Here is a 12,323-nt window from a genome sequence, read left to right as displayed (position 1 = left end):
AGGAAATTGCCTTTGTAATTAAATGTATAAAGAGGGAACCTGTTTTTGCTTGCTCAAATCTATTTTTTTTTCTCTTGTAAGCGAAGAATATATAATGAGGTTGGACCAAAGCAGAATGCAAAAATTCTTTATCTATGCTAAGGTTTTATTTGCATTTCTGTCACCTCTGGAAGCCCAGGAAGAAAACTGTGAAACATTTATGAAACTTGAATGCTTGAATGGAGTTTCTAATTCTTAATTTTAAGGCTTTCCAACTTTTTCTTTTCCTTTTGTTTTGTTTTGTTTTGTTTTTTAGACAGTCTTGCTCTGTCACGCAGACTGAAATGAAGTGGTGCAATCTTGGTTCACTGCAACCTTGGCCTCCTGGGTTCAAGTGATTCTCGTGCCTCAGCCTCCCGAGTAGCTGGGATTACAAATGTGTGCCACTATGCCTAATTTTTGTAGTTTTAATAGAGATGGAGTTTTGCCATGTTGGCCAGGCTGGTCTCAAACTCCTGGCCTCAAGTGATCTACCCATCTCAGCCTCCCAAAGTGCTGGGATTACAGGTATGAGCCACCGCGCCTGCTCTCTAGCTTTCTCTTAAAGTTTGACAATAAGAGTTAGTCAATCCCATGTTGATTGAAAAATACCTACACCTCCAAAAGACTTTCCTAATAATTAATTACCTGAAAACCAGAGTTGGAATATAAGGTGTTCTAATGTGGCAGCAAAGAAAGGCCTTTGAATAAGAAAAGATTCTATACTAAAATGCAGGAAGGAGAAATGAACTAAAATATTATGCCCTGATCATATACAAAATACTATATAAAAGTCTTATTTCATGTAGAAAATTAAACTACCCTTTACTGAAAATTAATTGCCTATCTACTATTCATTTCTCCCCTACAGATAATCGCTAAAACACCACGTGTAATAGCACTTTGCTCAGATCCAGTCAATGGGTTGTCATTAGTCCAAGCCAGAGGTTGGCAAACTATGGGCTTGTAGGCTAAACCAGGCCCACCATTTATGAGCTAAGATTGGTTTGTACATTGCTAAATGGTTGAAAAAAATCAAAAGAGGAATATTTCATCATACGTGAAAGTTATATTAAATTTCATTGTCCATAAAATTTATAAGAACACAGCCACACTCAATCATTAACGTATTGACTATGGTTGCTTTTGTGCTACAATGGCAGGATTGGGTGATTACAACAGAGACTGGCCATATGGCCTGCAAAGCTTACAATATTTACTATCTAGCCTGTTACCAAAAAAAGTTTGTCGACCCCTGGTCTAAGCCAATTGTGATACTCTTGTATCTTTCTTTTCCAGGCTCCAATCCAGCTGGCAGTGCCCATGTGACAATGAAACACAAGCAGAGGTCTGCCAGAAGGAATTCTGGAAAAGCTTGGCTTTCTTCATATAAGGCTGGCATCTTAACTCCCCTTCCGGCCTTGAATTTGAAAGTAAAATCTGGATGTCAGAACAGCCATCTTGCAACCATGGGGTGATGAATATAAAAGTAAAAGCCAGCACCAGGAGGGGTAAGTAACTTACTCCCTGATAGGATTGTTGAGCAGCTGAACCAAGGCCAATACCTGCTTACTGCCAGACTTCCTCTTATGTGAGAAAAATTAACCCTCCTCTCTGTAAGACATTCTTCAGTGGGCACGCATTGAGTCACTTACAAGCTAATGTCTTCCTTACTGACCTTACCTCCTCTTTCTTTCCTTTAGGCACAACCTATTTGTTCTTAATATTTTTAAAGAGAGTTGTGGGGCCAGAGGACCCATCCTGATATTCTTTCACTACACAGTGATTAGGTAGACATCTAATATCTTCATAGCCAAAGCCACACTTGAATTTGCTTATCAGTAAAAAAACCTAGTATCCCCAGCAGCATTATTTTGATGTTTGGGGGAATGGCTATGAGAACAGTCTAGTTCTCTGTGTTACTATAAATAGCTCATGGCAGAAGGACATCTACATTATTCCTCCTGCATCCTCTCCACTCAAGTTAGATGTCCCATCCTCTGTTCACCCATAGTATTTAGGTCATGATGCTATCACACTCATTACACTATATTTAGATATTATGTTAAATTATGCAGTCAACTGTGGATGCCTTATGGACATCGACCATGTGTTACTCATCTCTGTCACTAGCATCTAGCATAGTGCCCCAGATATTATAGATGGTGAAGGAAAGAAGGCAGTTGTCATATAAAAGAATACAATGTGGAAGACAACAAATATATTCGTTAATTTATTAGACATTTATTGAGTGCTCAGTATATGCCTTTCTCTATGTGATGGGGATAAAGTGATGAATAAAACCAGTATCGTAATAAAAGCAAGCATTTACTGAATTCTTCCTAAATTCCAAGATAGAATTCTAAGCACTTTATATATTGACTTAATTAATCTTCACAGTACTCTGTCATTCCCATTTCAGAGATGAAAAACCTGATGCACAGAGAAGTTAAGTAACTTGCCCAAGATTACACAGCTAAAAGTGATAGAGTTGGATCTCTATCCATATTCAAGTGTGCAATTCCAGGATATTTACTACCATACTTTCAAGCTGCTTCTCTGATGCATTAGGTGCAGGGAATACAATATGAAGAAAACAATTGCTCTCCATTATGGGATTCCAAAGCAGAATAAGGTAAGATACAGTTTACATATTGGAGGAGAGAAAAGTCTAGAGTCATTCCACTGGGTTTCAGTTTCTGGCTGCAGCAGATACTGTGTACTTCTCAGTATGTTACATAACCGTTCTGTGCCTCAGTTTCCTTATAAATGAATTGGAATAATAATATCTAACTCAGAGTGGTTATAAGGATTGCATGCATTAATATACATAAAGTACTTAAAACAATGCCTGGAATATATTAAGTTTAAACCAAGGGTTGAGTATGATTATTACTATTGTTTTGGATGGTTTTATAATTATTATAGTACATAATAATAACAATAGCTATTACCATTATCCTTATATGTAAGGCACAGGTAGTCAGATCATAAATGGTGTAACAAAAATTATATAATTGAAGTGACTGAATGTGAAACAGGTGTATTGGTCAGAGTTCTCCAGAGAAACAACCAATAAGATGTGTGTGTGGGTGTTTTTGTATGAGTTTGTGTGTGTATATGTATGTATTTCTAGTGTGTGTGTGTGTGTGTGTATTTGTTATAAGGAACTGGCAATTACAGAGGCTAAGAAATCGCAAGAAGTCTGCAGTTGGCAAACTGGAGACTCAAGGGAAACTGGAGACCCAAGGGAGCCAATGGTATAGTTCCAGTCTGGCACAGTAGCTCCCTTGTTTGTCTGTTGATTCAGAGGCATGAGAAGACTAAAGTGGCCGGATGGCCATCTTAGCTTCCAGTAATGGAATCATTGTTGTGTCTCTTGATGGAAGCATTCCTCCCTTTGGAACTAGGCTAGCAGAGCATAAGGTCGTGGGAACAGGAAGAAAAAAAATTGCTAGTGGGTCTTTAGGAGTAATAATGAATGCTGTAACTCTGATTTCCAACCCTTGATTTCTGGACCTGTAAATCTTGGCTATAGATCAACATCACCATATATTGTATTGGATGCTGAATTTGCACATATATAGCCTTCAGGAGAACCTTGCCCTAGCCCTGCAAGGTATTGCCACCAAGCTGTCACTGTAACTGAGTCTTCAAAAACCTATTCCACCATTCTATCAAGCTAGCTGCTTCATGATGGTGGGGGACATGGTAATACCAGTGAATTCTACGAGCATTAGCAAATTGCCACACTTATTTTGCTATGAAATGAGGTCCTTGATCCAAGCTATGCTGTGTGGAATACCATGACAGCAGACAAGACATTCTGTAAGTCTATGGGTAGTAGTTTTAGCAGTTTTCTCTATGAATTCAAGATGATCTCTTATACAGAGTCATCAAGTGTTTAGCCATGTCTATTGTATGCATGTTAAAGTTATTGCTTATATAAACAAGACTTTTATTTTATGACCACATTCTTGATCCTCTGACTTCATGGATTTTAACAGTTTTATGTTGTGTTATGTTAATGCCATGAGGAAGCAATGTGACGATGGAAAGACAGGGATAAAACTATCACCGCCATGGGGGAACATGTGTGATTAAACAGGGAGAACAGTTTTATCTTGAGCCATTTTTCAATGGACAGAAAGTAGGAGTTTGAGACCTGGAACCAGGAGAGAAATGAGCCTTGAAGGAGGAAGAGGCAAAGACTCCAGTGGTGTGCCTCAGCCTAGGCCTGGGAAAACTGGGAGGACTCAAGCTCAGAGAAACAACCTTACTAGGCCATTAAGTCTAAGCGCTAGAGATGAAATCAAAAGTGAGGAAAAAGGGCCCTGAATCAGAAGCTGGATCCAGCCATGCAGTGGTTAAAAATGCTGGGCCAAATGAAGGTAATGGAAGCAACTGCTGTAAAAGTACCCAGAGTGCCCTGGGTTCCTCCCGTGGGTCACAGCCTTACAGTACCTTTCCAAAGATTCAGTGGCCCACGTTGCTTTAAAGTAAAGAGTAAAATGTAGGGTGTAGAGGATGAGTAGCATCATCTGATATTCAAAACACCACTTTTTATAACACTAAATTTTTTCAGGTTGATTGTGCTTTCTTCATTTTTCTACAGAACTATTCATTTGTTAATTCCTTGCTCATTTCGTAAGGAATGGAAGAGATTTAAAATGCCCTATGTAATAAAAATAAGTTATGCAATGGGAATAGAAATGGAGAATTATAAAAAAGAAAATATGAATATAAATGGGATATTGAGACAAATGACAGAAGACAGGGGACAATGTTTTTCTTTAATTCCTCAATGTTATGTGAAAAGCCTCAATTAAAATATAACAGAAGCCCATCTTACAATCTATTACTATGCTATAAAGTCAAAACGAAGACTAAACTGGGTTTGCGTCAGTGCAGCTGTCTCATTCCAGTCCCGTCACTATATAGCTGCATCATTCTTTTCAAACCAATTAGGAGTCCTTCTTCTCAGCTTCCTCTTACATAAAACAACACATCATTACTTAGTGCTAAGAGCCAAAGCTAAGTATCAGCAATCTCTAGGTCCTCCTCCAACCCTTGACCTCGGAAAACAGTTCTTCATTTTTTTCCGCTGTTAAATGTAGATAATGTGGAAATTAAACATATAATGTATCTGGTGCACTTAGCAGAACTCCATGACATTTGAAAATATTCTATAATGGTAGTTGTTTAAAAATAAAGTGTTGAGGTAAGTGATCTTTAAAGTCTCATGTAGTCCAAAAATTCTTATTCTTTGAAGTGACTCATTTTTCATGTGAAGTTTCAATAAGCGTTACTCTTTTATCAGAGTTTGCTAGAAGAATATATCTCTGAATCACGTAACTGACTATATATTTGGCAAAACCACTAGGGAATCCAAGTAAAAGAAATGCAAATCGACAGCAAAACTAACTGTAAAAGTTTGTAAATCCTTTTAAAAGAATGAATTACAGATGAAAAGCTTTGCCTTGGTTTCATATGAAACTTAGATTAAGACAAACACTTAAACCAAAATACTACAGTGTAAAGGAAAAGTACATAAACTCTCTCTCCCCCCTCATTCTGTTTTGCAAAACACAATAATAATTCTAATAAGAAATGGATTGGAAGTTACATTGGATCACAAGAGAATACTTACAAGAGAGTATGAAAAAAGATGACTTTTCAAATTAGTCTCTTTGAAGTTTATAGGAAGAAAAGCAGAAAGCTTTTTCTAGGGGAAGTGGTGTTTTTGTCGGGGTGGTAGGGGAGTGCTGTTTCTGTGTGGGTGGAGTCTGTCATGGATGATCCTGATAGCTTCTTGACTGCTGCCAAAGGGTAGAAGAAGAATTGGGGATGGGATAGAGGCAGGAATCACCTTTTACTGATGACCAAGTAAGCAATCAAAACTATGGCAGAAACTTCACTATGTTTTCTCACTTAATCCTTAATATCCTGAAAGGTAGTTCCATTCTTTCAAATTTAGCAGATGAAAACCAAGATTACAAGAATTGCAAGAATTAAGTAACTGCCCAGGATTCAACTATTTATAGAGAAGCAGATATATGGTGATTAGAAAATGAGTTTATCTGACTCACACTTATGCTTCCTGCCAGGCTCAGAGAACTTTTGCCTTGTGTAGCCAGTTGCATACCTACTTCAGTCAGGCTTAGCTGACACGTATCACAATCATGGTAGCTGCCATCACGATGATTGGGATACAAGGCTTTTAGCTGACCTTGCAGAGGGAGGAGGGTACATCTATTCTTTTATCTCTTTGCAGGGGCTTTGGGGGAGGGAGTGCCAAGGTGGGAAACGATATGGTGAAAATAGCCTGAGGCAGGGCAGAAGAATCCCTGCAGATGGCATCTTGTCACTCCTTTCTCAACTTTCCTGAAGAGAAGGGAGAGGTTACTGACAATAACAATGTAAAAATGCCTTGTACACAGCTCTTTTTCCCATCTTGCAAGATGGCGGGTGAAGAAGTTAAGAAGCCGGATACTAAAGACAAGAAACTCGAAGCCAAGAAGGCTGATGCTGGTGGCAAGGTGAAAAAGGGTAACCTCAAGGCTAAAAAAACCCAAGAAGGAAAGCTCCATTGCAACCGCAATCCTGTCCTTGTCAGAGGAATTGGCAGGTATTCCCGATCTGCGATGTATTCCAGAAAGGCCATGGAAAGAGGAAGTACTCAGCCACAAATCCAAGGTTAAAAAGAAAAAGGAGAAGGTTCTTGCAACTGTTACAAACCAGCTGGTGGTGACAAGAATGGCAGTACCTGGGTGGTTTAACTTCACAAAATGCCTAGATATTATCTTACTGAAGATGTACCTCAAAAGCTGTTAAGCCATGGCAAAAAAAAAAAAAAAGACCCTTCTGTCAGCACGTGAGAAAACTGCAAGCCAGCATCACCCCAGGGACCATTCTGATCATCCTCACTGGACACCACAGGGACAGGAGAGTGGTTTTCCTGAAGCAACTGGTTAGTGGCTTATTACTTGTGACTGGACCTCTGGTCCACAATTGAGTTCCTCTACGAAAAACACACCAGAAATTTGTCATTGCCACCTCAAGCAAAATTGATATCAGCAATGTAAAAATCCCAAAACATCTTATTGATGCTTACTTCAAGAAGAAGAAGCTGCAGAAGCCCAGACACCAGGAAGATGAAATCTTTGACACAGAAAAAGAGACATATGAGATTACAGAGCATCACAAGATTGATCAGAAAGCTGTAGACTCACAAATTTTATCAAAAATCAAAGCCATTCCTCAGCTCCAGGGCTACCTGCGATCTGTGCTTTCCCTGATGAATGAAATTTATCCTCACAAATTGGTGTTCTAAATGTCTTAAGAACCTAATTAAATAGCTGACTAAAAAAACAAAAACAAACAAACAAACAAAAAAACAAACCTTGTACACAAACACTATTTTTATAATTTATAGAGAACCTCCAGGTGTATTATATTATATATATAAACATATTATTCTAGTCATCTTCATGGCCATAATTTGTGGTTTTGAAGAGGATACTAAAATACAGGGACCTAAAGTACTAGCCAGTGGCAGACACATACACAAACCCAGATTTCCTAACTACTTTGCATTATAATCCCAACATCCTCTAAAAGATGTCTGTCGGTTTTCATATAACTTTCCAGTTTCACAGGGGAATTGCAAAGCTTACTTCCTATTTGAAATTAAGATCCTTTACCCCCTCAGAAGAAAGTTTCTAAATACAAAAAAAAAAGGCATAATAATGAGCTTTCCTGACTAAATCAACCATCTCTCATACCCTCAAATATTACCCTCCCTTTGCTTCCTGCAGTGTCCAAAGTAAGTTCAACCCAAACAGTAGGAGGTTGCAGGGCATAGAAATTGGAAGTTGAAAGAGGTTGAATAACATATAAGAATGAGCCCTTATGAATAGTGAAATCTTGGTTTAGAAAAACAACCTTTTTGGAGGAGCCCCCAGGGTGAAGAGAAGTGACCCTGTTACTTAGAGACAAATCTGGAACTATGAACAATCTCTTTTTAGTTTCTTGTCTTTCAAAATGCATCATCCTACTAAAACTATTCTTAGCCAATTGAATAATCCATTGAACAAAAGACATAGATGGTATTCTGAGTAGGTAGGAGATTCTGAGAATTTTTTTAGATGCAACTTCTCTGTTTCTTGTTAATTACATTTGATCACTGATACCTTGAGATTAGTGCGAGGTTGTCATTGCAGGTGGAATTAATATGTACCAGCAGTTTGGTGTAAGAAATAATTTCTATTGCATTTACTGACAACAGATGAGAAACATTGCTGTGCAAATATAATAGGAAAACCTCTTTGGGGACTCCTGAAGAATTATGTGGCAAAACATGGGATTTGGGTACAATGATTTATTCATCTTTATTTCTTTATTGAAGGACATCAAGAGCTAAGAAAATGGAAGACCAACCCAGTTCATCACAGATATTCAAAATTATAGAAGTAAAGAAAACATTTATGGCAATGATTCTGAACTAATACTGAAACTGAAACATTACTTGATCTCAAATTACTTCTTTTAAGTCAACTTGGGAAATGACATAACCGTATTTAATTCCTCTGAGAAGAATTGTACAGTTCCAACCATCTGCTAAATTAAGCAGCAGTGATTATAATGAACATTTACAACAGACCTGATACAAAAGGGGATAATAACTTTATGCATAAAACAAAGTCCTAGGAGGCTGTTGCAAACTCCAAGCTGAAGCTCAAACTTAGGAGAACAGATTTTTTAGTGAACTCATACTATAAGGATAGTGAAGGTCAAAGTGTAATAGCACATTTCTTTAAATTATGTATTTATTTATTTTAGGAAAACAACCACCAAATATGATCAAACTGATAGTTGTCCAGATTCTTTCTTTTACATGTCTCACCAGACCTCTAGTTGTCTTTATCTTTTCTTTTTTTTCTGGTAATAATGTAAATTTTGTTTCTGATTTCTTTATTTTCCTCCTCTCTGTACAGGTGAAAGAATCCTCAGCAGAACCTCTGACAGATAGAACAAGACCCAACAAATTACAATAGCTAATCTCCTAAGCACCAGTAACCTTGAGAGATAATTATTAGTCTAGTGGTTTTCTTCTTTGGTCTTGAAAAAGTGTTCCGTATTTCCACAGTTTTCTTAGAGTGTTTATATATGTGCACAGGTCCACATACTTTTTCCCCAGATGGGAGGTAGAATGATATCAATAATAATAATAACAAAGTGTTTGGCCTTAGAGGTCCCAGAATGTTGTCTCTGTCCATTCTTCAACCAGGAAACGTATTTTCAATGCATAACATTATATTATTAAATACTAGCAGAGACTCATCATCAAAAAAGGAAAGAAATTTGTGCTTATGTGTAGCCTCAAATTCACAGAATATAAAATGCCTTCGAAGTTTCTTTTCCCTCCAAATACCAAAAAGGCTAATATGCTAGTGTCACTAAGGCATCTGAGAGATAACTAATTTATGTTTTAGATTTTCAAAGACATTGTTCTAATTACATTGCTGCCCTACTGAGAGAATATGAAAGCCTGATTAGCAGGGTGACCTCCCTGTCCTTCTTTATGCACACGCCCGGCACTGCAGAAGACATGATTTGTTGAATAGAAGTGGTGAGAGATGGCATTTTTGTCTTGTGCCTGTTTTCAGGGGGAATGCTTCCAGCTTTTGCCCATTCAGTAATATATTGGCTGTGGGTTTGTTATATATGTCTCTTATTATTTTGAAGTATGTTCCTTCAATACCTAGTTTTATGAGAGTCTTTAACATGAAGGGATGTTGAATTTTATTGAAGGCCTTTTCTGCATCTATTGAGATAATCATGTATATATTTTTTCATTTCATTTGTTCATATGGAACAAAAAGATAGTCCAAATAGCCAAAACAATCCTAAGCCAAAAGAACAAAGCTGGAGGCATCATACTACTCAACATCAAACTGTACTACAAGGCTGCAGTAACCAAAACAGCATGGTACTGGTGCAAGAACAGACATATAGACCAACGGAATAGAATAGAGAACTCAGAAAGAAGACTGCATACCTACAACCCTCTGATATTCAACAAACCTGATGAAAACAAGCAATGAGGAAAGGACTCCCTACTCAAAGAATGGTGCTGGGGGAGCTGGCTAGCCGTACGCAGAAAATTGAAACTGGACCCCTTTCTTACACAACTTACAAAAATTAACTCAAAATGCATTAAAGACTTAAGCATAAAACCCCAAAATGCAAAAATTCTAGAAGAAAATCTAGGCAATACCATTCAAGACAGAGGCATGGGCAAAGATTTCATGATGACAACACCAAAAGCAATTGCAACACAAGCAAAAATTGACAAATGGGATCCAATTAAACTAAAGACCCTCTGCACAGCAGGAAAAACTATGATCAGAGTGAATAGACAACCTACAGAATGGGAGAAAATTTGTGAAATCTGTCCATCTGACAAAGGTCTAATATCCAGAAGCTACAAGGAAACAAATTTACAAGAAAAAACAAACCCCATTAAAAAGTGGGCAAAGGACAAGAACAGACACTTCTCAAAAAAAGATGTACATGCAGCCAACAAACTTATAAAAAAAAAGCTCAATATCACTGATCATTAGAGAAATGCAAATCAAAACCATGATGAGATACCATCTCCTGCCAGTCAGAATGGCTATTATTAAAAAGTCAAAAAACAACAGATGCTAGCAAGGTTGCAAAGAAAAAGGAATGCTTTTCTACTGTTTGTGGGAGTGTAAATTAGTTCAGCCATTGTGGAAATCAGTGTGGCAATTCCTCAAAGACCTGGAGGCAGAAATACCATTTGATCCAGCAATCCCATTATTGGGTGTATACGCAAAGGAATATAAATCATTCTGTTATAAAGATACATGCATACGTATATTTATTGCAGCACTATTTACAATAGCAAAGACATGGAATCAACCTAAAAGTCCATCAGTGATAGACTGGATGAAGAAAATGTGGTATATATTCATCGTGGAATACTATAACTATAGCTACCAGGAGGACCAGCTAATGGATGGTGGGCTTAATACCTAGGTGATGGGATGATCTGTGCAACAAACCATCATGGCACACATTTACCTATGTAGCAAACCTGCACATCCTGCACTTGTACCCATGAACTTAAAATAAAAGTTGAAGAAATTAAAAATAAATTATTTATAGGATTCTTCATAATAGCCGCACTCATGAAATGCCTTAACTGCATCTTACATTCTATAGAACTAAGAGGTCTAGACATTTATTAAAAGTCCTAATTATTGTAATTGTAGGTAGAGATGTGATTGGCAGGGCAAATTCCACTGAAAACCCAAATAGTGTCTACTAATTTAGCAATATGTTTGCACATTAATTTACAGTATTAAAATGTTTAAGATTACATAATGCAAAGAATATTCAGATGAGAATTCCTAGTGAGTTAAATAAATACATATCTGCTAAAAGTCATTCTTTCCTTTTATATCACTAACTGTACCTGGTGGTATCAAAGTGGAGCTTTAATAAGAATTTTTTTTCTCTTCCTAGTATTGGCATATATACTTATGCCATTTTGAAGGGATATTGGGATGGTTCATTTCAAATAATATTGAACTTTGTAGACCAAAAGACAACGAGAAAGTATTTGCCTATCACCCACCCATTCATCCACTAAACATTTATTTTTTCAACAAATATTTCTTAAATTGCTACCACGTTCCAGGCACATTGTGGCCAAGAAAGATATAGTTTCTTTCTTCATATGGCTTATATTCAAAGCAGACCAGACAGAATACTGAAAAGAATGGTTGAGAAGGTACTTTTGACAAATGCCATGTCCAGTTCAGCAAAGCGGCAAAGGTTTCACTAGGGTGTGGCTTCTCGTGATGCAGTATCCTGCACACAGGACCTCATAGCCTCTCTAAATGTCCTCATACTCTGGCTGGGACTTGCAGCAGAAGTCTTTAGACCCTAGGGATCATGTGGGATGGTCCAATGTTCATCTTTGTGGTAGCCTGTGAGGGCGAACACCAGAACTTAGACGATGGTGCAGCAGTGGCAAAAAGAGGAAAGTCGTGAAAATAGTATGCCGAAGCCACACAAGTGGTCATTATTTTTGCTGACACGTATACTATTCCTCATGTGATGAATGTTAAAGTGAATGCAATTATATTTGTTGGAATGACAGGTGATGGGGATTGTTACTTTCACTTTCAGTAAGGCTATACAAAGAAAAGGTGAATGCACATCAGCTGGAGAGGACGAAATAGGTCTAATACTGATCCTGGCCCTCCCTT

At 37.6% G+C, this 12,323-nt stretch overlaps 1 long non-coding RNA gene and 1 pseudogene across 1 annotated transcript in view; both read left to right on the top strand.

The window, feature by feature from the left end:
• Positions 1-1,540: 1,540 nt before the first annotated feature.
• The window catches only part of LOC105473276 (uncharacterized), a 74,950-nt gene continuing 64,167 nt past the window's right edge, over positions 1,541-12,323 (top strand). Inside the window, exon 1 of the long non-coding RNA XR_011609011.1 lies at positions 1,541-2,653. This is a non-coding gene — a long non-coding RNA (uncharacterized lncRNA). The remainder of the gene's footprint in view (positions 2,654-12,323) is intronic.
• LOC139356690 (large ribosomal subunit protein eL6 pseudogene) lies at positions 5,787-12,315 on the top strand (annotated as a pseudogene).

This window comes from Macaca nemestrina, chromosome 10 (genome assembly GCF_043159975.1).
Source record: "Macaca nemestrina isolate mMacNem1 chromosome 10, mMacNem.hap1, whole genome shotgun sequence".
NCBI lineage: Eukaryota > Metazoa > Chordata > Mammalia > Primates > Cercopithecidae > Macaca > Macaca nemestrina.
Note: the sequence above shows the minus strand (reverse complement) of the source record. Positions and strands in the feature narration are given on the sequence as shown.